Below are 23,910 nucleotides of genomic sequence, written 5' to 3'. Positions count from 1 at the left end.
TGATTCAGTCACTATAATCACTTGTGCCAAGTGAAGTGCAATGTTCCTGTCACCTGCCAGTGTGGGCAGATATGACTCAAGGAAATACTTTGATTTTCAGGTCTACTCCATCAGAGTGCTTATACTGCTTATAATTTCTTAGATTGAAAATTACTTGTGATAGGCCTGTGTAGACTTTGCTTAACAAAAAACCAAAAAGCTTAACAGGAAATTCTGAACCCCCATTCTGACGCAAGGTATTGAGAGTGTGTTTGTGGGTTGGGAGGAGAGGGCAAGAGGACTGCTACCTGAGGCATGACATGAAGAATAAATATTTTAGTAGCCTCTGGTTGGTACAGAAAAGCCAAAGCATTGTAGATTCAAATATGGCCGTACTAGATGACAGTTTAATGACAGTACTGAGCCAGCTTTTACTGTTGTCTTGTCAGCAAGCACAAGGTTATGCACTGGAAGAAGACTACTTTTGCAGAGGAGATCACATCTGAAAATGAGGAACATCACCAAAGTGCATTGTAGTCAGAAGGTGATTGATAGAGGCAAAATAATTCAGCTGAGATGTGCAGCCCATTTTCTTGGCATGAGTGTGAACTGGAGCTGAAACTTCCCAGAGGCATCCTTGCTCAGGGTGAGAGCCAAGCCAGAAAGATCATCCAAGCTTGCAGCTGAATCCAGCATGGATCAGCACGGTAGTTCTGGCCCAATAAAACTGCCAGGACCAGACTTAAATTTATGGACCTTGGTAGATATCTGCTGGGGCATGGGGGGAGGTGGGAGGGAGTGGTGAGATTTGACTACTGCAGCGTTTGCTGTGGTTGTGTTGGTGCTCCCATCACTTTCATTTGCATAGGGTGCCTATCTAGGGAGGAGGCAGAGGGAAGCTTTCCTGTAGCACATGGAGAGCAAGTCAGTTTGGTGGAAAACCCTGGGGATTAGGTTTTGTTAGGTAGTTTGCTCACTGAGAGGGCTAAGTGTTTGGTTTATGCAGCTGTAATGTCAGCAGTACAGAAGTTTCTTTCTCTTTGTTGCCAAGACATAGTCTAACTTCTTCACAAAGATCCTCTTCAATTAAAGGACTTCACCTTCAAAGACAGAAAAGCATCATTTGGCCATTAATTGCATTGGACGAAGAGGTAAAATATGATCTCATAGTATTGCTGAATTATTTATTTTGGTTTTTTGTTTAATCCAATCTCCATGAAGAACTCTGGTATACTTCATATATCCCTACTTTGTACATTTCATGATGAAGTGGGATAGTAAGGAAGTGAAATAGCCACAAAGATCTGCATGCAGGTGAGATTTTGTTGTGTATAGGGAAATGGAACTACAGGAATGTCCTGAGGATGTAGGAGCTGGAGTGCAGGCTCTCAGTGAAAGTAAGACTTATTTGACTGATATCTCCCGTGTGAAAACTGAGTGCTTGGTGTTGGGAAATGGAGGTGCACTGGTGGCTTTTCAGTCAAAAGGTACCTCGAGTGGAAAGGTTAGCTCCTTTGTTTGGTCACATTAAAAAAATCACAGAAATTACTAATCGGAGAGGTAATGAGCCCACAGAAAATGAACAAACTATATGAAAACCATGGCCTTTGATGTGGGAGCAGATTGCAAGATTTTATCTTGCAAAACTATCAAATATTGAACAAGTAAATAGCTCATAATTAGAAAAGAGCTTTAATAATAACAGTAATTTTAGTCAGGATGAAATAAAATACTGCTAACAGTGATAAATCAACCTGTTACGACCTTGATTCTAGTAGTGTCAGCAGCTTTTTGCAAGAGACATTCAAGAAAAATATAGAACAGCCTAGACAGAATGTGGCAAATGAAGAGAAAAAGCTGCAACACCACAGGAAAAAATATCTATCACTAACATTTGCCCTCAGGAGTGGAAATTAGAAAAATAACTATATGAACTCATTAAGTTCCATCACTACAGAGAAAAGAGCTGCTACCTTCTAGGATGCATATATACTTGTGTGCAGACCATGTGAACCATTGCATGAACTTCTGTACAGCTGCCTTTTCCTGAAAAAAGAAAAAAAAAAAAGAAAAAAAAACCAAGCTGGAATTGCCATGCACACAGTTGACATACTAACAGAGTCCCACTACTAAGGGTTTAGAGTGGGTTTCATCTCCAGATTAAGATACCTAACTGAATATGTCAAAACATGAACTTGGATAAAATACTACATTTAGGCATCTTAATCTGGAGACAAGTCACAGAATCATGGAATAACTTATGTTGCCAAACACCTTTACGATCATTGAGTACAGCCATTAAACTCAGTGCTGCCAATTCCACCATTAAACCATGTCCCTAAGTGACATATCTGGACATTTCTTAAATACCTCCAGGGATGGTGACTGCACCATTTCCTTGGACAACATCGATGTTCCAATGCTTGATAGCTCTTTCCCTGAAAAAGTTATTCCTAATATCCAGTCTAAACCTATCCTGGCACAACTTAAATCCATTTCTTCACATTCTGTCACTTGTTTCCTGGGAGAAGAGAGTGAGTCTCACCTCACTACAGCCTCCTTTCAAGTGACTGTAGGGAATGATAAGGTCACCCCTGACCCTCCTTTTCTACAGGCTAAACATCTCTAGCTCCTTCAAGCCACTCCTCACAAGACTTGTTCTCCAGACTCTTCACCAGCTTTGTTGCCCTTCTCTGGTCATATTCCAGTACCAAAATGTTTTTGTTGTAGTGAGGGGCCTGAAACTGAACACAGGATTTGAGGTGTGTCCTCACTTGTGATGAGTACAGGGCAACAATCGTTGCCCTAGTCCCGTGGGCCACACTATGTCTGATACAAGCCAGGATGCCATCAGCCTCCTTGGGCACCTCGGCACACTGCTGGCTCACATTCAGCTGGCTGTTGACCAGGTCCTTTTCCTCCGGGCAGCTTTCCAGCCACTCTTCCCCCAGCCTACGTGAGGTTGTTGTGACCCAAGGGCAGGACTTGTCACTTGGCCCTATTGAACCTCATCCCACTGGCCTTGGCCCATGGTTCCGGCCTGTCCAGATCCCTCCACAGAGAATTCTTGCCCTCCAGCAGATCAGCACTCCTACCCAGCTTGGTATTGTCTGCAAAGTGACTGAGGCAACACTCCATCTTGTAATCCAAAGCGTTGATTAAGATATTAAACAGGACTGGATCCAATACTGAGCCTTGGAGGCTACAACTTATGACTGCTGCCCACTGGATATAACCCCACTGACCACTGCTCTCTGGCCCATCCAGCCAGCTTCTTACCCAGTGAGCTGGGTAAAACTCCAGCCAAGCCATGAGCAACCAGACTCTCCAGAGTAATGCTTTGGGAAATGGTGCCAAAGGCTTTACTAAAATGCATAAACCACATCCACAGCCTTTCCCTCACCCACTAAGTCATCTTGTCACATAAGATCGAGATAGCCCTGCCCCTTCAGCTCTGATGCAAAGTAATCAAAGCCTTATCCTTGGCATTACTGAAAAGTGCGTGGTAACAGTTATGATATTTTAGAAAGCAGCTGTAGTTGCAGGGTTCTTTGCTAATATACTGATGGAAATTAAGAAGTCTAATGATGGGGCAATATAAAAATATGACAGTTTTTTTAAAAAAATAGCAATACTGAAATGGAGCTTTTGTTGCAAACTCCTCATTTCTTAAACAGTGTGAAAAAAATATGTTGATGATGGGGAGAATTTGCTCCATATTATAGTCTTAACTAATAAAATGCCACAATAATGTTGGGAAATGGAAGATTTTAGTTCCCATTTTATGAGTCATCTGAGTTTTCAAAGTAATGTGTGTATATTAGCATCTACATTGCTTAGGGCTGGATGGAAGTTTAGATAAGTGACCTTCATATCTTATGGTTTAATGCTAACAATTCTCAACTGTATACTCATAGTACCATCTGTAAGAAGATGGAAAAAAGGGGGTTTTGTCCATATACCCATTCAAGTTAAGGAAAAAAACCCCAAAAAACCCTTGACTTTTCTTGGATAAGGTAGGTTTCTAGTTTCTTCCTGTGCTTCAGAATTCTTGTTTGGATCATGTTATCCAAGATGCCAAAGTCTCCTCTTATAAGTCTGCAATGACTGCCTCACTCCTCTCTGCCTTCTACCCTCCATACTAATTTACCTTTCTGTGAGCACAGTAAGAAAAACAGCAAAAAGAAAGGAAAAAGAAGAAATTGTGTTTTTGTTGGGAAAGCTCAAATACCTAGTGCTGAAGGGAAAGCAAACCACACGTTCTCTTGCTGAAGAATGAAAAATCACTATATCCTTTGGTTTCTGTAGGATGGTCTCACTTGCCCATTTGGAAGAAAGAAAACTCTTTTTGACTGCCTCCAAGAGTCCTCTGCTCTTCTCTTGCTCTTCAGTTTTTGAGTGGTGGAGCCTCAGGGCTTGTGGCAAAAAGCCCTGCAGTGTCCCTTGTCCCTCTGCAAAAGGGCATCATCTGAGTGAGTGGCAACATCTTACTGTTCCCCTTGAGCTTTTGAGTTAGGGTTTGCAATTTTTACTTATAACCCAAGTCTTGCTCAGCTGGTCCTTTTCCTTTTCCCTGCTGGGAACATACTGGTAGTGTTGACTGTGCAAAGAGAAATGCACTAGCTCATTTCTTCCATAAGTTGCTAGAGGACATTACAGTCTTCCCCTTTCCATGACTTTCCATTTTCAGCATGAATAAAATGGCATCTCACTTTGCACATATGCACAGATGGTCATAATCTCTCCTGCATCAGATCATTTCACTCATCATTTTTAAAGTCAATTTTACTCTCCTCACTTCAAAACCTCCCAGTTTCCCAGATATATGTCTCTCTTCCCCCTTTTTTTCTACCCTGTTTTTAAGGGACTATCTACATGTACAAACTGACTGACATAAGTGCACAGTAAACCAAGTTATTCTGCAATAAGTTCTTGCATGAACAGCCTTCCAGAGAATATTTTACAGAATAATTGTGGTTTTTCCAAAGCTACACACTCAAATCTTGAAGGAAATTCTTTGGCTGGATTTCCAGTAACTTGTTTCTCATTTGATGACAGGGAAATTTAGTAGTGTCTCTTTCAGATGACAGGCATTGCTTATCCTTATGGAGAGCTTATGCAACACTGTAGAATATTAGTTTCTCTCTGTCAAAAGGATCATCCTGATTATTTCAGGTTTTCTCTACTCCTGGTCTAAATGTATCAATTTCTATCTCTCCTTGCTATCATTTAATTTTGTCATTAAACATGTAATGGCCTTCATAGATTTGGAGGTGTTTATCTCTCATAAAAATAGTTATTTTGGAAATGCTATGACTCAGTGAAAACAGTAATATTTTGTTATACCATCACAATTGCATCCTTAAATGATCACAAATTCACTTGTAGTTAGCATAATTATTCTATAAATGAAATAAATGCATATAAAATAAATGTGAAAAAAGGTTTAAATTTAGCATAAAGCAGGAGATAGATCCTAGAGCAGAAATGAAAAATTCTTGGTGGTGTGTTGAACAGTAGGAGATAAAGAAATGACTAAAAAATCCAGAATGAATTAATACAATGAATGACTGTTGGCTGAAATCTTAACACTATGTAAAGGATTAATGGAAACCATTCTAGCATACCAAGAACATATTAAACACACTACTTTTCCATTTGGATTATTTGGATTTGTTTGATAAAAGCATTTGATTAAGGAGTATTTTCTTGTAAGCGGCAAGGGGCAGGCAGACTGAGGCCCACAGAGTCCCTTTAGAAACCATCACATTTTCCTTCTTGGTGCTCATTCCCAGGTATTTCATGCTGCCCTCCTGGGCTCTCTCTGTGAAGCTCTTTGGCACTATACTTGAGGGAATGTGAGTGGAGACACTACAAAGGAGAACACGTATTTCTAATAACAAGGAAAGTGCTCTGGTTTCAGGGTCCATCACTGCATCTACATTTACTTTCATCAAAGTGCACAATTCAGTGTTTTGCTCTAACTTCTGCAAATATGAGAAGCTGGGGCTAAATTTAGTCCACATTTTCTGTTATAAAATACCTCATTCTCCTCATGACTCTCATCATTGTCAGCAATACCTCTGTTGACCAAGGTGGCACTTAGCCGTACACAGGTCAAGGTCTCCTGCAATAAAAGTTGTTCTCTGATATCTGCCTGAGGCAGAAAGGCAACTGAGGTGGATGGGAGGAGAGGGAGGACCAGAACAGGGTGAGGAAAGCATAAAGATGAATAATCTGGTGTGAGGAGCTGAAAACACCAGGTGTCTTGTTTTTTGGCCCCACTAACTCAGCTTTCCAAATACGGGAACTCAGAGCATTGTCCTGTGAGTCACATGGGTGCTTGGCCAGCCACACAGACACTACTGCCATGTGGAGGCCACATGGAGCAGGTGCTACTGCCAACCCTGCTCTGGACATCTGCCCTGAGAGGCAAAGCTCACCCCGCCTGGTGTGGGAAGCATGTCTCCTCCTAGGGCCACTTCCTCACTGGTTTGCTAATGAAGATTTCTAGCAAAGACATCCATTGTGAGGAAAAGATTTGCTGTATTTGCTAGGGTTGGTTTTTTTTAATTACAAAAAAAAAAAAAAAAAAATTAAGATCCTCTGTTTTTAGACCATTTTGTGATGTTCATCTGCATTGCATCGCTCTGAAACCAAGAGCAGCTGCACTGCTTACTGTAAGCACATCTGGAAACAGGAGTTGTGTGCTCTGCCCAGGCACTCAAGAAAATAAAACTTGAAGTTTGAAGTTTCCTAGTTTATGTTTATTTTTATTTTGTACTACTTTGCTGCTGATTTAAATCAAATGACTTTACAGTTTTGATATGGGTGCACATGGTGTGCAAACTTGTTGCCACAGACACTGGATTTAGGTGTCAGCTGGCACTTTCTGAAACAGATAACTTTATGATAGAGCTAAATATCCTTTTTCTTTTAGGTGTTGTGAATGCAGAAAAATAAGTGAATACTATAAAAAATAGTTTGAGTAAAATAGGGGACATATTTATATCAATGTACTTTTTGTAATAAAATGTGAATAAAATTATGGCTAGGTTGCTTTTGAAGTAATTTTGGGATTCCTCTCTAATCTTGACAAGTAAAGATTTGAATACATCTTTTTTCTTAAAAAAGAAAAGTTTATTTTATGTTGAAGAATGTTATTGAAAAATTGGTAAACCTTCATTTTTCAAAATTATGTCTGAGTTTTAGGAAATCCCATTTTAAATTTTGTGGGAAAACCCCCACAGATCTAGCAGAGGTGACTCAATGTTGCTGACACTTGGCTTGCTGCCTTCAGAAATTGTTCAGATTTACAACAGGGGGAAGCCACAGTAATTCCCGACTGTCTGCTCAGCCCACTCTTTTTTAGTGTCTCACCCCTCCTGATGGATGGCTCAGCTGTTGCTTGGCTCCCTTAGCTTGTGTCCTGTTGTACTAAGGCAATGGCAAATGAGTGTCAGCTCACCTCGTTATGTGGCACAGTGGCTCCACGTGAGGGTCTCTGTCACCCATAGAGTGGAGGAAGAGAAGGGGAGCAGAAAGCTGGAAGTGGGAACTGCCACCATTGTCCCAAGGTGGACAGTCCTTATTTGTCGGTCACAGCACTCAATCCCAGGGAGCTGGCACAGCTATGATCTGCCTTATGCAGCTCTAATCCAGAAGAAAAATGGTATCTTGAGGTTTTTGTCCTTGAAATTTAGTTAGTGGTAGATGATGGGGATATATTAATTGCTATCATAATGAGCACAGAACAGCTAGATGAAACGTAAGGAAGGAAAATGTGACAGTGCCTGGGGAGGAGGAATCTCCATGGCAGAAAGTAGGGTATGCTTATATCCACTGATACTGGATGCCTCTTAGCATCCAGTAAGTCATTTCAGGATGGATCAGGCTGGAAGGGGATGCTTGCTGCAGCTGTAGGGGCTGCACGCTCCCCATATCTGCCCCTGGGCTGCTCCTCCAGGTCTCCCTGCAGTGGGAGCCCTGATTACCCCTCCCTGTGTGGGTTTGCTCTTACCAGGCATGATTTAGTGTGGGTACAGAACTGAGTCAGATTTGAGAGTTTACTGCCAAACCTGAACTAATTTTTAAGCCAGCTGTACAGCACTGATTTAACAAGAAATGGAAACCGTTCAAGGCTCTGTGAATTTGGCATAAATTAACAATTTTGGCTGAACATTACTATGGGGTTTGGACTAATTCAAACCTAAGGCTCACAGTGAAATTTAGGAGGCTTGAATCCATGCCAAGGGAAAGGTTTGCATAGATCTCTGCAAATTGGAAGTGTCAAGGTTTCAACAGCTCTGCTTGATAAGTAAGAGGAGATTTCCCTCTGAAGTCTGTATCACTCCTGGAATCCACAATGAATCTGTCATGGTAACATACCACACCTGATAACATATCTTCGTTAAACAGCTTTATTTGAATGGGTTGTTAATGACATAAACAATAGCAATTAGAAGTATTGATATTATATTGACAGGCTGTGAAACGGTTTGGTGATTCATTCTTCTAAATTAGCTTTTTTCCTGCTATGCACTGTGAATACTGCTATTGCTGAGAGGAAAACAAAAATAACTTAAGGGGGAAAAAAAGGGAGAACTATCTTGAGGGAGCTCTATCTGGGGCAAATATTTGTGTAAGGATTTGATCTGGGTATTGTACTCCTTGCAAATATGTTATAGCTAAAACTGATCTTCTTTTCTGCATATATTTGTGCATTCGTTTCTATGCAAGTATTTGATAAGTATAATCAGTTACTAAATGAGTTGTATAGTTGTTAGGTGCAATGGTTGTTTGCAGTTTTCACAATGAATATTTATGATGTGTAAAAGTTCCTATCTTATGGTACTGGATGTAGCCTTTAATTTGGTAGCTGAAACAGAGTAAACAGAGGGGAAAAAAACCAACAGAACACAACAAAATTATGACAAGTGCAAACCAAATATTGCTCATACACTAATAGTCATGGGCACAGACAGTTGCAGGTATTTGTGTGTAAATCAGCCACTTAGCAAACATTCAAGTAATCTGAGAATTATTTTTAGAAATTTTTTTTGCTGAAAATGGTATCACAGGTCCCATATGTCACCTATTAAAAAACTATTTAAGTTATGAGAGATGAAGACAAATATAAAGTCTGGATTATCCAGGTGGTACTTGCATTGAGGAACTGCAGCTTTGTGTTTTCACACCAATACAGAACGGTCAACACATTAAAAAAAAAGAGAGATTTCAGAGCTGTAGACTCCCACTTTCTAAAATTATTATTTCCACTTCATCTGCAAAGACCCTCTGTAACAACTATTGTGTACCACTGGAAAAATACTAGTGCATGGAAGAGAGGATATGGGAAGGAGAAGAATTTGTCTTCAGTGAGATTAATGGAGTACAACTCAGCACCATTTTATTGTTCTGTAACCCCAGATTTTAATACTTGATCTGTGCAACACTCACAAATGGCTGGTTGCTTTATCTTAAATCAGAGTAACTCATGATACTGTTTTAATATTTATTGCAGTCACATAGCATTATTACCACAGTCCTATCTCTCTCTCTTTCTTATTATTTTTAGTGTTCTTACCTTCAAGGTTGCAGTGTAGCTGCTGAGCTCCCAGGAAACTGTGAGGCACCAAGGCAGGACACCATGAAATACCACATCCTCTGATTCTGACCTGGGCCTCACACTTGCACATTAACTTTGTTATACTTCACAGGCATTCATAATCACAATTTAAATAGCCTAAAACTGAGTAATGAGCTCACCTGAACATCTTTGTAAGAATGTTTATCAATCATTAGAAAAACAGTAAAAAAAGTGAAGAATTAGCATGCCAGAAACCATGTAATAAACCCTGGAAGACTAGATATTAGGAAGATTAAGCTGTTCTTTCACTACAGCAATATATATCTATAATGAGATGCAGTGGCTTCTTGCAAATGTGCCACAGATTAATTAGTTTCAGAATACTGCAGTTTGTTCACAGTACCTTAAAGACTCTTGAAAAATATTATGCATGATAAGGATGCAAAGTGAGTATACTGGAGGGACACTGTGAAAAGCAAATAAATATGGGTTTTCACATTGTTGTATTCTGGGGAGAGAATCCCTTTTTAACGACTCTTCACTCAAAAATCCTGATAGAATGTTTCAGATGTGACCTTCATCTGTAACATTTGTGTTTGAATAAGCTAAGAAGAATCAAGTTGGCAGGATACTTATTTCTCAAAAAAAAAAAAAAAAAAAAGAAAAAAAGAAAAAAAAGAAGCACAGACTTTGAAGACCCTGGAGTTAATAATGTTTTCTTTTCTCCTTCTCCTGCTTTATGTATAACTTTTTAAGTGGTTCCAATGCTTTAAACCAGATGTGCTGGGTCAGAATTATTCAACTATTGCACAGCTTCAGTTAAAGAGAACATGTGCTGTGTGTGCCTGCATAAGTAAGCTCTGCGCTGTGCCAACACTCTCTCTTTTCTGTTTGTGAATTTTTCTCCAATCCATCTCCCTCAGGAAAACAGAAGTGCATTGGACTGGATATGAAACACAGGACCAAAAAAAACCAAAAAAACAACCAAAACCAAAAAACCCCAAAACAACAACAACAACAACAAAAAACCCCAAACAAACAAACACCAAAAAACCCGCAAACCATGCATGATGAATTATGTAGAGGGGAGACATGGTGGTGTAATATAAAGAATTTATTAGCATGAGCATGAGATCCCTGCATTACTCAAGAAAAGCAAGAGCCAAAGCTGAACTATGTAGGTCATCCCAACAAGTATCAAATAAACCTTATGCAGAGACTGTCTGTCATTTGTTATGTGATACACAAAAATTGTTTATATTTATTATTGTGACTTTCTGCTTTTATTTGTATATAAAGGTTGATATTTTATTTGTAATAAAGTTTATCTCTAGATCCACATAAGCAATGATGTAGATCCAAATAAATCATATGCCATGATGTGGGAGAAACAGAACATTGGAATTCAAAGCCAAAGGAGACAGAAGAGCTCACCAGGAGTGAGGCGGTGAGACAACACCTAGCAGAATCACTTCATTTTTGGCTTAGTGGATATATACATCTCTCAGAAATTTGTAACTTACCCAGAACTGAATGATCCTGGGAGATATGTACTCCTTCTCGGAGGAATAATAATCAAGTATTTAGTTGTCAGGAGGGGGGTTTTTTTGTTTGGTTGGTGGGTTTTTTTGTTTCGTTTTTTTGATGTGGTTTGGTTTAGTTTGATTTTTTAATGTAGCAGTTTTAACATATTCAGGACTTTTGTCCTGGAATGATGAAGAAGAAGAGTGTAGGTGGTATCAAAGATGCAAAGTAAAATTATCTTCTGTCTGACATTCCTATGCGTGCTCATATTAGTGTTCAAACCCTAATTTTTGTAGGCAATCCTATGTAACTACAAGCCCATTTTCCTTTTCCCTCAGCTGTGATATTTATTGGCCTATAAATTATTCCTAAAATTTTGTTCCTTTAGTTGTGCTATTGTCACAGCACCTTTGGGCTACAATAATCTTGCCAACTGCTGACAGCATTGTGTACAGTGTACACATGGACCTGAAGTGAATGTATGACTTACATCAGAAGTAATGATACCAAACCCTGGTAAAATCAGTGGAGATAATTACATACACATTTTCTCATGAAGATTTCTCAGTACTGCACTGGGGTGGATTAAAATGTGCCTTATTTGCTTCAACCTTGCCAAGGAATTGTCATAAAAGAGATGTCAGCGGCTGTGGTGGCCCAGTGGCTGCTCCAGAATTTATGCGCAGAGACTCCTCCTTAACTGTATTTGCACAAATGCACATGGCTAGGGAAACAAACTAGGGCAAATTCAGTGGGGACAAGTGCATAGTTAATAACACCTGGAAATGGATTGTCCTGTGAGGAGAAGTGGAGGGATGAGGTCTGATTTGACCTCGGGGACAAATTTTTTGGGGTCTAACAACAGCCCCCCAATACCTATGGGGATATGATTAAGAGGGAACTAAGCAGACAAGGAAAATTGACTGAACCAAGCAAGAGAGATTCAAACAGGATACAAGGAAAAGCCTTTTCCCCATTGGGTCAGCAGGGCAACTCCCTGAACCAGGCTGAGTCATCTCAGGATAACTGACTAAGCACTGGCACACGTTGCTCAGAGAGATTGTGGAGCCTCCATCCTTGGAATATTCAAAAGCCTTTTGGAGGTGGATCTGGGAAATTGCTCTGGGAAACCCTGCTTTAGGAAAAGGTTGAACCAGATGATCTTCAGATGTCCCTTCCAATCTCAAGTATTCTGTGATTCTCCAATCCTATGAACCTATCTAGGGATGCAATTTTAGGGGAAAAAAGTGTAATATTAGAGAGGCATTTATTCTTTGTGTTCTAGATCCCCTAACATAGCCAGATCCTTGAAACTGCCAACTTGTCTTCCAAAAATTTTCACATTTGTTCCCAAGTAACTATATTGTATGACTAAGATTGGTGTTTTCCAACCCTTATCATGTGCATGATGAAACCACAGTCTTGTTTGCTTTACATCCACAAATAATATGTTGCTAATTTCACTGTTGTTGGATGACCTTAATAAGAATTCAGAGCTTTTCTGCCAGTTACTCTATTTACTTTCAGGTCTAGACTCAGTTGTTCTTTGAATCTTGGAGCTAAGGCCATGACACACTCTGATTTCAGGTGTCTTGAAGCCTGCAACACACAATTGCTGAAGGATCCACTCCTGAGTTTCCATTAGTTGGATAGTAATTTGGTTAACCAAAAAGCCTACTTCAAGTGCATGCTTATGTGCATGCACATACACTAGCTATAATTAAGCATTTCATCAATCTACCTGTGTTTGATGTTAGAATACACTAGATCCTAGGAGCAGATCTTCCAATTGATTTCAGCTATCAAGTCCAAAATCATGACTAATACTCATTAAACTGGCTTAGAAATTTCTCAGCTCTTTGCTCTTCAGTGTTTTTTCCTATTGACATTTCCATGTTCCAGTGAATGCTCTTGTCACAATTTGAGAACTCAATAAAATATAACACCCCATAAGAATACAGATTATATGATGGCAGCGTTTATTCCACGAACCCAAGGGGATAATTTGACTTTCATCTCTTCTTTCTCTGTCAAAATATAGAGCTACCAACAAATGGTATGTAAAGGAGATCAGAGAAAACTGTGGAGCTGAATGTTTGCAATTTATTAACTTGAGCACAAAAATACAGAAAATAACTAACTCAAGTTAGTTAGGGAAGAAGTCTTAACCTATTGCATTAAAACATGGCTTGCACTAGTCCTAATGAGTTTTCTACCAAATGAGGCATGAAACGTACTGCCAGAATATAAAGTCAGTAAAATACTCAAGTTACTGGATAATGTCATTATATGTTTTATCTTATTGGGGAGCTGGTACAGAATACATTATCTTTAAATTTACACAGTCTGCAAAACCAGAAAAAAACCCTTTTTAAAAAATGAATGCGCCATTCAGATAAGTTGCTAATAAAAAGAGATCAGAACCCACTGGAATCCATAAGAAAAATTATGCACATAAAGGATTCTCAAGAACACATGTAAAGAATTGTATAATAAAGATATCAGTTCAATGTTCTATTTACAGTATTTGTTTAACGACACCTATGGAAAAAGGCACACAAAAATAGCAGGTGTTAAATCACACTGAAAATTTTGCTAAAATTGTTCAAATCATTAAGAATTGCAATACAATTAATTTAACATTAGCACTCTGCTTCAAAACTTAATCTTGATTATTTTTAGAATGTTATGTTTTGAAAATATTTAAAGAGGGAGGACTGCTTTCCTTAAAAAGGAATTGTGTTATGTTGCAAGTGTTTTTTTTTGCATGACTGAAGGAGCTGGTGATTAAAATTTTTTAAAGAAGGAAAAAAGTCATCTTGAGTTTTTTGTTCAGTCCTATTCCTGCTTCAGTCCCTAAGGAACCTTTTGTAACTGTAAGACAATTGGATGCTTTTGAAATTAATGGAACTTCTATTACACCTCAAGCGACTGGAATTTGCTCCAGTCTCCTCAGATGCAAGAGTAGACTGTCTGCTCAAGTATTCCCCCTTTGACTACCCCTGAATTCCATTTTTCAATGGTTTCATTACAAACTGCACCCAGAAGCTTCCTAGAATTGACTACAAGTCAGCGTATCGCATCAATTACTGAAGTGTGATGGATTAAATCTTCATTTATCCAAAAAGCCAATAGGCAACTCTGAATCTTTCCTGCATGGCTGAACACTGCTTTAAGCACAGGCAAAGCTCTGCCTATGTTGTCTGGGCTGGTTCACTTGCATACTTTTGGTGTTATTTGTTGTTAAAACTGTTGTGTTTCCTCTCAACATGCTGTTTAACAGATGACTGTCCATCCACTTCCTCAACTTCCCTTTATTTGCCCAATGGTGCATTGACATCGACAGACTCTAAGTTTGTTTTTAATGTGTTCCAGGTTTCCTTCTAGGTACCTTTAGAAATAGAGTGCTGTTGAACTCTGTGGCCAGCTATAACATTCATTAAAAATTAATTTCCTACTTGCCTGGTATTTTCCTGATTAATGTGGTTTTGAAGGCATTTTGATGCCTTCTTGTGCACGAGGAGATTTCCAGGCTTCACATCAGTATTTTGAATTGGAAGTAGGATTGAGGGCCTGCAGTCTGGCCTTACCAATTAGTAATGTTTTACCCTTCTGAGGGAAAAAAAATCCTGTCTCTTTCAAAGTATGTAATCTGATTTCTGTTACATGGGTTTGCCTCAAAGGAGCACTTCATCTAGAGAGATGTCAATGCAGAAGAGCTAGGCAAGGACTGGGGCATCTCTTGACAGGGTGAGGAAACTGTCTTCTGGGCCGTGAGGACAGAGGAAGTTTATTCAGATTAAATTATCAGGGGCCTGGCAGAATGTCCGCTCAAGGAAAGAGGAGAGGGGAAAATGTATTCTCACAAATCTTCGCGGACCTTTTAAATTAAATTTTGTCATAGCTTTAACCCTATGTATTTTGGCCACAGGTTCCAAATCATCTACTCTGTTACTGGGAAAAGTAGTGTCCTTATTTGAAACCTAATTATTCTAATGCACAGTCAAGACAGGCAGTGCCAGTGTTGTGTCTGCCTGCCCTGTGTACATGCTTGTTTTAACTGTGCAGCTGGTGCCAGTGCTAAAGAGAAATGCACCCTCACTTGACACCATTTAAAAAAATGATCAAGCATGCAGTTTTTTTTGACCACACAACGTGTACCTTAACATAAAACCCTGATGATGGTAATAGTTTTTATTGGCAAGCTATTTTACTTTGAAATGGTCCAGAGTCAATTGCTGCATCGGCTGCCAAATACTTTAAAAAATCTTTGAGATTTGTGGCATGTGGTTTTTGCTATTGGACATTCTCTCCTGTATTTTTAGAATGAAAATATGATTCACATCATCTCTTGAGTCTAAATCCAGTCTGCTCTTCTCTTAGGTTTGCCTCAATTACTCTGTTCTATTCATGAACTAACTGCAAAATGCTTTGTCACTGAAACAAGAGTAATACCTCACCTAACAGACATCCCTTAATGCATATTTCTTTGGTGTTCTTCTGTCTTCCCTCACATAGTAATTGTAGTGATAGGACAAGGGGGAATGGCTTTAAACTGAAAGACAGAGCTTTAGACTGGATATTAGGAAAAAATTCTGCCCTGTGAGACAGTGGAATAGGTTACCCTGTTGTGGCCAAGGCCAGGATGAATGGTTCAACCTGGTCTAGTGAAAAGTGTCCCTACGCAAGGGAGGGGTGTTGGAGCTGATGATCTTTAAGGCCTCTTCCAAACCAAACAATTTTATGATTCTATGAATATTTCTGGTCTCCTCTAGTGCTGGAGTTTCTCTTATCACTGACCTTCTGGAGATGATATAGATGTCCATCCAATACACAGAGGATCTATGTGGCTCTGGGGAAACCACACTGGAAAAAGTTAGCAACTTCTCAGATACCTTAGTGCTGGGAGAGAACTTGTAGGGACAAACCAGTGCTCTCTGAGCATTATGATTTCCATGGTTTAGGTCTCAAAGTTTCTATAAAAGACCCTTACAACTGTGTATGTGTCAAAGAATATTGTCAATGCTATGACTCACTGAACCTTCAATTCTGATAACAGCATCATAGCTGACTGCTGATATTTAGCACTGTGGATTCATAATTTTAATTTATTTTGTTTAAATTACATCTAAAAACAACTGTTTCCTACTGTGAATGAAGTCTCTCTGCTTTGGAAGTCCTCAAGAAGCATCTTGTCACAGCACCTCAACTCCTTGGGCATGCATGATTTTCATTTGTGAACTGTTGTTGTTTGCTGAACCTAAGGAGTTTTAAAACTTGATCTTTCTGTTTTTTCCATCCTCTGTACTGCAGACATTGTTTCTGAGATACAGAAAGCTATTTTCATAATTTATTTTATATTTTTTGTAAAACTTCACTCAGTCTCCTTATATCCTTCTTCAGCTTTTGTCATTATTATTGGGACAAAGTTTATTGATTTTATGCGCAATATGCAAGGGCAGTGATCTTGTGCTGTTCCTTTTATTGAATTATTATGATGTTCATCTCTCAACCCTGAATTCTGCCTGCACAAATGCAGAATCTTTCAGACAGACCTCTTCTCTGTGCTGGAGAAGAGACATGGCAACAAATTCTAGGTTCAACAGACTGTTAACATGTGAAGGAAATGGCCCAAAATATTGGCTGTGCTGGGCAACTGGGGCTAAATCTCCTGTTCTGCAACTTCTTCCATCTGTGTTCCCCCTATGGAGACACAAAATAAGATAGCCCTGCTGTTTACCGCACAAATTTTTCTCAGGTATTCAGTGTTCAGAGAGATGAAAGGAGGTATCTTCCCATTTAACAAAGTGCTGGGGAATCTGACTTTGTGACTTAAAGACGTTATCAAGCACAAAGCTTCCTTACCTCTCTGTGTTGCAGCAGGACTTTCTCTTCCACTTGCCAAAATCCTAAGGGAACTACTCCAGATAGGCTCTTCTACAGATTTTTCTTCCCTCCGAAGCTGCGCCATAGCAATTAGGAGGGACTTCATCCATTTGTCATTTGAACCCTGACAACAATTAAAATATGGAATGCAAAATGAAAACTTAGTGTACTTTCTTCACCTACTAAAAAAATATTTCCAGTTGTGGGAAGATATTTTTCTTGATATTAGTTCCTCCAGCAGAATTCCTTACATTTTTCCATGCTGGTGTTTTAGATGGTAGATAAGATTGGTGCATTTTTCTTGCAAAAATGTTCAAGTTTAGTTAAGCTGGTGCTGGTACAGGTTAATAGATTTCAAACACAAAGTAGCAAATTTAAAGAGCCTTCAGGCTTTTTCTGCATGAGGGTTTATAATAGCACCTCTTTTTCACAAAAAGCCTAATTTTAAAAGATAACTTTTTTTTCTAGTCAGCAAAATGTGAATTACACTAGGTAATAACAATAATTGTAAAAAATGCTTCTTCATTTGGCACTGTTTAGCACATTCTAATGAATTGTGGTAATAAAGGCATCTTTCTTGTGCTTTATAGTATATGAAACTAATGCCTTGAAGGGACAATACAAAAGGATACAAAAGCTGGTTGCAAGCAGTATCTTCTGTAAACACTTTTAAGGTAATTACATAGAAGGCCATAAGGAATTCTAATCAAAAAGATAGATACTATATTTTTATTCTTAGGTCAAATTAAGACATGTTAGGTTCTAAATAACAATAAGCATTTTAAAGGAAATATTTGTTACTGGTAGAATGTTGAACTTCTAATGGTACCAATTTCTCCTCTTCTAAAGGAGATTTGCCTCTGAAGTCAAATGTTGTAGTTAACAGTTAATGGGAACTCAGAGAAGATGACAAAAACACAGTTTGCAATATTTTTTTACTCCTGTGCTGTATATTGTAGTGGGAAATGGTAATTGGTGGGGGGTAATCAACAATTGTCTCTGCAGGATGGAAGGACAGTAAAAGCATAATGGGAGAGGAGAAGCAGATGGATGGGGGCAGGATCTCACTCTATTTCTATGCTATTATTTTCACAGTAAGCACTATTACATAGGCTACTGAAATACACCTGCAGTAAAAAATGTGAGAGTACAGAACTTGTTGGCTTATAAAGTTCTGTGCATCGCATAGTTAAAAATTACTGCAAGTATTCTGAGTCTCAAAGTTATTTTCAGTGATTATTTTAAAGATACTTGCAGCTCCAGAGTATGCTCGATGGATGTACATGTTCATAATACATGATCAATAGGATATTGCTCTGTGAACAAAATAGAGTAATGCTATTCCCTCTCAAATGAGAAAACAGAAATATGGAAATTGCCTTTGGGCATCAGACTATCAGTCCAGTATTTTGTCTAGCAGTGGTCAGTGATAGTTTATTAAATGCCCAACCCTCCCTCTACCACCAACAATGAAACAAAACCTCAAAGAAAACCTTGACACTGAATACCCTTTTTTGTAACTGCCATTACATAGAAATTGCCTTAAAACACATATAATATTGGTGTTATATTCATGCCACTGTCAGGAAATCACACAGAGGAGTTAAGAGATGATCTTTTGAAGGGTGATTAGATTCAGTGGTAAAACAGAAGCAACAAACTGAGCAGCAGTGGATGCTGGAGGTACCTCAGCTGTGGTCTGGGATGTGTGGCGTGTAGGAGAGGTAGGAGCAAGGAATGTGGGGCAAGCAGCCTACATTACTCTCAAATTACTCCTATATTATAATTGATTTGTTTTGAAGAAGTGTTTTGGGAAGCTGTTCTGAGGAATAATGCTTGTACAGTGACCACTGGTTCATTATCACTCATTTAACACTGGGCTTCAAACCCATGAAGACCTACAAAAATGCAGGTTACTTTGAATCAGGATGTGAAATTTGCACTACAGCTATATTATTCATCTTCAGAGAAGTCCCTGGCAACTCTGAAGTATATTGCCATATATTAATAAACAGCAAAGAAGTAGAACTAATTGAGCATCACACTTTCCTGAGTTTGAACATTTAATCTTTTCCTTTACTCAAGGTCATTTCCATTACTGGAATTTTACTTTAATGAGAACTTGACTCTGTCCCACCAAAAATTCTATATTTTGTAATTAAATCATCAGCAGGCCCAGTGGTGATTTGATACATTTGGCAAGGAATATTGATGTGGATTTCTTACTGCAACAACATGCATGTGTATAAAGTTCAGCAACATGAGTTCTTTGTCTCTGAACGTTGTACAATCAATATTCTATTACTGCAGTGTGAGCTCTGCTGCATTGTAGCTAAATTAGTGCATAAGACTCAAGAATGCACTGACGGACAGAATTCTAATTTCTGGATATAAAATGTGTGTAAGCTGTTTGTTTTAGCTGTAACAGCTCTGTTCCAGTAGCTGTTGCTTCAGGTACTATTTATGCAATTTAATTGAACAGGAATTTTGGAAGTTTTAATTTATTTTCATCATGACTTTCTCCAGTAATGATTTCAAAGACACATCATGATGTTTGATGTGTCACATTTTTGATGGTTTTGTTCACATTCTTTCTGTTTGTTTTGCTTTGTATGATGAAGATGTCTGTGGCATTGGGACATCCATTATGACAGCTTTGCTACAGAGTTTAACTCTGCTATGATAAAAAAATCAAACAAACACAAACCAAGAGGTTTAAAGACAAGAAGGATAAGCTACTCCCCAAGAAAAAGGGAAGGGTGCAAAGCTCAGAGACTGGGGGCTATTTAGGCAGTAGGCACTGGTGTATATTGCCACCACAGACAAACCAGGGTGGGCTTTCTAAAAATCCAACCTTGGCAGCTTCCTGCAGAACCAGAGTGCTGAAGGCAGCAACTTCTGTCCTTGTTTCTTTCCTTGCCTTACAAGACTTTGGCTTCTGTCATTGCTGGCATTGCTGGGATGGTGAGAGGGAGAGGCTCCTGCAGATTGCCCTGCTTAATAACTCCCTTCACTGCCTCTTGTTTCCAGCAGGGGCCATGGCAACTGATGCCCAGACCCCCAGGGAGAGTGCAAGGGGGGTGTCGCCCTGATTTTTTCAGCCTTCTGATGTTTTACATTTCTGCACTGGAGTTCTCACGCTTGTAGTATAAACAAAGAGTGATGTTTGGTAAATCATGCATTCCTTCCAAGGGGAAGGACAAAATAGGTGGACTTCTAGGTTGACCAGTGGGGTCAGAGAAGTGTTAACCACGTCCCCCAATCCCCGATCAAACTCCAATGACTATATAAGTTGAGATCCCAAAAATAAACTTCCTTCTTTCTCGTTCTCACAAACTGATAGGTAAGTGTGGTTTCTCGTGTCTGTCTAGCGACAGGGGGGCACCTCCCTGAAAAGGTGGAGGGGGAGGTAGATGAGCAACTGTTAGTGGGAGCAAGAGGGAACTTTCTGTGGGAGAAGGAAGATGGAGAGTCATTTAAACATGACTGGATTTCAGTGCCTGGGAGAGTTCCTCCTGGGGAAGGAAGAGAAAGGTCTATTGAAGGCGAATTGGGAAGTGGGAAAGGCAGAGAGAGACAGAAAGTCTTCATCTGCAGCCCCTGGGAGTTGCCACAATTGTTATGACCTGTTTCACACATGCAGAATCACACACAGAATCACTAGGTTGGAAGAGACCTTCAAGATCATAGAGTCAAACCCAGCCCTAACACCTCAACTAAACCATGGCACCGAGTGCCACATCCAGTCTTTTTAAAAACGCATCCAGGGATGGTGACTCCACCACCTCCCCGGGCAGACCATTCCAGTACTTTATCATCCTTTCTGTAAAAATATCTTTCCTAATATCCAACCTATATTTCCCTAGTCTCAGTTTAAGGCTCTGTCCTCTTGTTCTGTCAGTTGCTGCCTGGAAAAAGAGATCGATTCCCACCTTTCAGGGAGTTGTAGAGAGTGATAAAGTCACCTCTGAGCCTCCTTTTCTCCAGGCTAAATAACCCTAGCTCTCTCAACCGTTCCTCATAGGGCTTATGTTCCAAGCCCCTTGTTTTGTTCAGTCTCTAAAGTCTCTTATCTATGCAACTCATTCTGCCCAACTCATTCTGCCACTATTGTTGAATTGAATTTTCAATTTCTTTTGTCACTTTCTTTGGAGGATGGGAGTTAAAATTTGGACACACAGCCTTCAAGTTCTAATTTTACTTGGCACCTTATCTGTGGAGGTGTTTCATTACTGTCCTTAAATGGATATAGGTTGCTCTGCTTAAGTCTCTACTCCCTCCCAAATCCTGAGACAAAATGCAAGGAAATCTGTGGGCCTTTTAGTTTCTTGTTTTTGGTGAGTTTTTTTTAAGGAAATGAGGATATATATACCTGTCCCTCAGGTTGAAAGTGTCAAAGCACTACATCTTGTTCAGTGTAGTGGTTCAGTACTTGAGTGGAGTTCCCTTCTAAAACGAGATCTCATAGAGAGCGGTGAAGAAGGATCATTTCACTGCTGTTTAGAGGACAACTCCCTGCATCACTGCTGCTCTCTGAATACCAGAGAGGTATTGGTGAACGCAGCCCTGCCACTGCAATTTTAGGCTGTGCTGGAAGGTTTCACTGAAGACAGAACCCGTAAATTGTAAGGCTGAGTACCTTGAAAGGCCACAGAGTCCAAATCACATATCCAAAGGCAGGTTCAGCCACAACTGTACAGTTCCCAACAGGAGCTTGTCTAATTAATATATAAAGCCTCCAGTGGGAAGATACGATATGGTCCTCCCTTATGCTGTACTTGTGTTTTTCTGTACTACCATGTCTTAAAAGAAGCATTCATCTACGCTGACAGTGGGTGGTCATGCTTCTAGGTCATATTTGCCTTTAGTTTTTACATGCTGCTTGCCTTCCTTTGCGACTTCATGACTTCGCACATGCAAGTTCAGATGGTAATTCATAATGCCAAATCTTTTTCTCCATGTTGACTGCTGCAGTGGTTATTTCACACTCTGTATTTATGTAGTGGATTATTCCTACTTAAGCACAGACCTTTATTTATTTGTCCTGACTACAGTGCATCTTTTTTTCTCCATGACCATTTTTTGTATTAGGTAAGAGGCTTTAGATTAGAATCCTAATCCCATCCCCTGGTGTTTGCAACCCTTCCTGCAGCATACCCAGTATGTATTCCTTGATCCAAACCATTGGTGCAAGCAATAAATTGTGCAAATGTAAGACCCGGGGCAGACTCCTAGGGAATCCAGCAGACACACCTCTGCAGTGTGGGAGTGCACCTTCTAATCTGCACATGTTGTGAAAGTCACACGAGGCAGTGCCCAAAGCTGCACTGAAATCAAAGTTTTTCAGAGGTAGTGTTTGTCCCCTGTCTCTGAGATCCATTACTCCATCACAGGTGGAGATGAGATTTCCTTGCCTTGGTTTGTTCTTGATTGCTACTTATTTGTCATTTTCTAGGGGCTTACACTCTGATTATTTTCTTCAGTTTTTATCCTAAGAAAGAAGAATGCCAGCATTACATTTGCCTTATTTCCTGAAATATTTCTTCATCCTTCATGAACTGTCGGTGACAACTGCCAATGGTTCTGAGGTTGTACTGGTACTTGTTTATTTCTCACGAGAGTGAAACTCATTAGGCCAAACTAATGTGAAAACAACCAATTTATAAAAATATTTTCTAGTCTGGTCTTTCCCTGCTGCATCTGACTTCTTGCTCCTTTTTCACTAACTGCCTCACTTATTCCTTTCATTATACTAACTGCCTGATATGGGAGTGGCATTTTTTTTCTTTCTTGGCAGCATTGGACTATAAGTGCCTAAGAGCTACAGAGCAGGAAACCTTTCCTTGGTTTTCCATTTCAATATGCATGTTTTCTCTTGCTTGTGATATCTAATTTTCAGCCATGGTCTTTGCATCCTTTTCCTTTTGTCTATGTAAGCTCTTTCAAACTCCATTGTATCAGTTCTGCCTAATTTACAGTTTCCAAGTGATTAGATCTTTAGATCACTGAAGGACAGACAATTTATACACGGGCTAATTTTTTGGTTTTCGGTTTATTCTGTTTTCTGCATTAAGACTGTTTTCTTTTTCTTAAGGACTTCTAGATTTATTGGATCTTAGCTACCAGTTTCAGAATTTCTTAAAATTTTCCTTGTCCAAATTTATCATCCTTTAATTAGGTGGACAGTTAGTCTTATCTAATTGTCACCCAACACCCAACTTGCATTTCAAATACAAGGTAACATCTACTGCTCTTTTTTTCCTATGCATATCTGTATAAGATATACTTAGAATTATTGAGCTATTTGGGTTGGAAGGAACCTTTAAAGCTCATCTAGTCCAACCCCTCCTGCAATCAGCAGGGACACCTTCAATTAAGTCAGGTTGCTCAGAGTTTCATCCAACCTGGTCTTGTATCATGAAATATTTTTTAAATTTTGAGATTTTTTTCAGGTAACACACAGTTACTAATGGTTAAAAAGCCAGGAGAAGTATTAAAAGGTTTTTTTAGCACTTGTTTAATATCATCTCTCTGAATAAGTTGATTTCACTCCTCCTGTGCTCATGCTGCAGATAATGTCTTTCTACCATACCATCATTTATTTATTTTTATCAATTCACTCATTTCACAGAATTACTGGGTGAAAGAAAAATACCTATTTGCAATCTAATCAAGCAAACAAATATAATTATAGCTATCTGGTGTTTCTTACTTGCAGTTGTCTTATCTGTCTTTGCCTTGATTGTTTTCTTGTTTGCTAATCATAAATTCAGGAAAGTGAAATTGTTTTCTTGTTTGCTAATCGTGAATTCAGAAAAAGGCTGGAGCCCCCTCTTCCCAACATGTGCTAGACTAGATGCTCGAAACAAACAAACTATAACAACAGGAAGATCAAGCCAAAAACCTCATAATTATTAGCTGGGCACTATCTT

Source organism: Chamaea fasciata, unplaced genomic scaffold, assembly GCF_029207755.1.
Source record: "Chamaea fasciata isolate MVZ Bird 193981 ecotype frontalis unplaced genomic scaffold, bChaFas1.0.hap1 SCAF_3, whole genome shotgun sequence".
Lineage (NCBI taxonomy): Eukaryota > Metazoa > Chordata > Aves > Passeriformes > Sylviidae > Chamaea > Chamaea fasciata.
The sequence above is the reverse complement of the archived record's forward strand: the minus strand, read 5'-3'. Positions refer to the sequence as shown.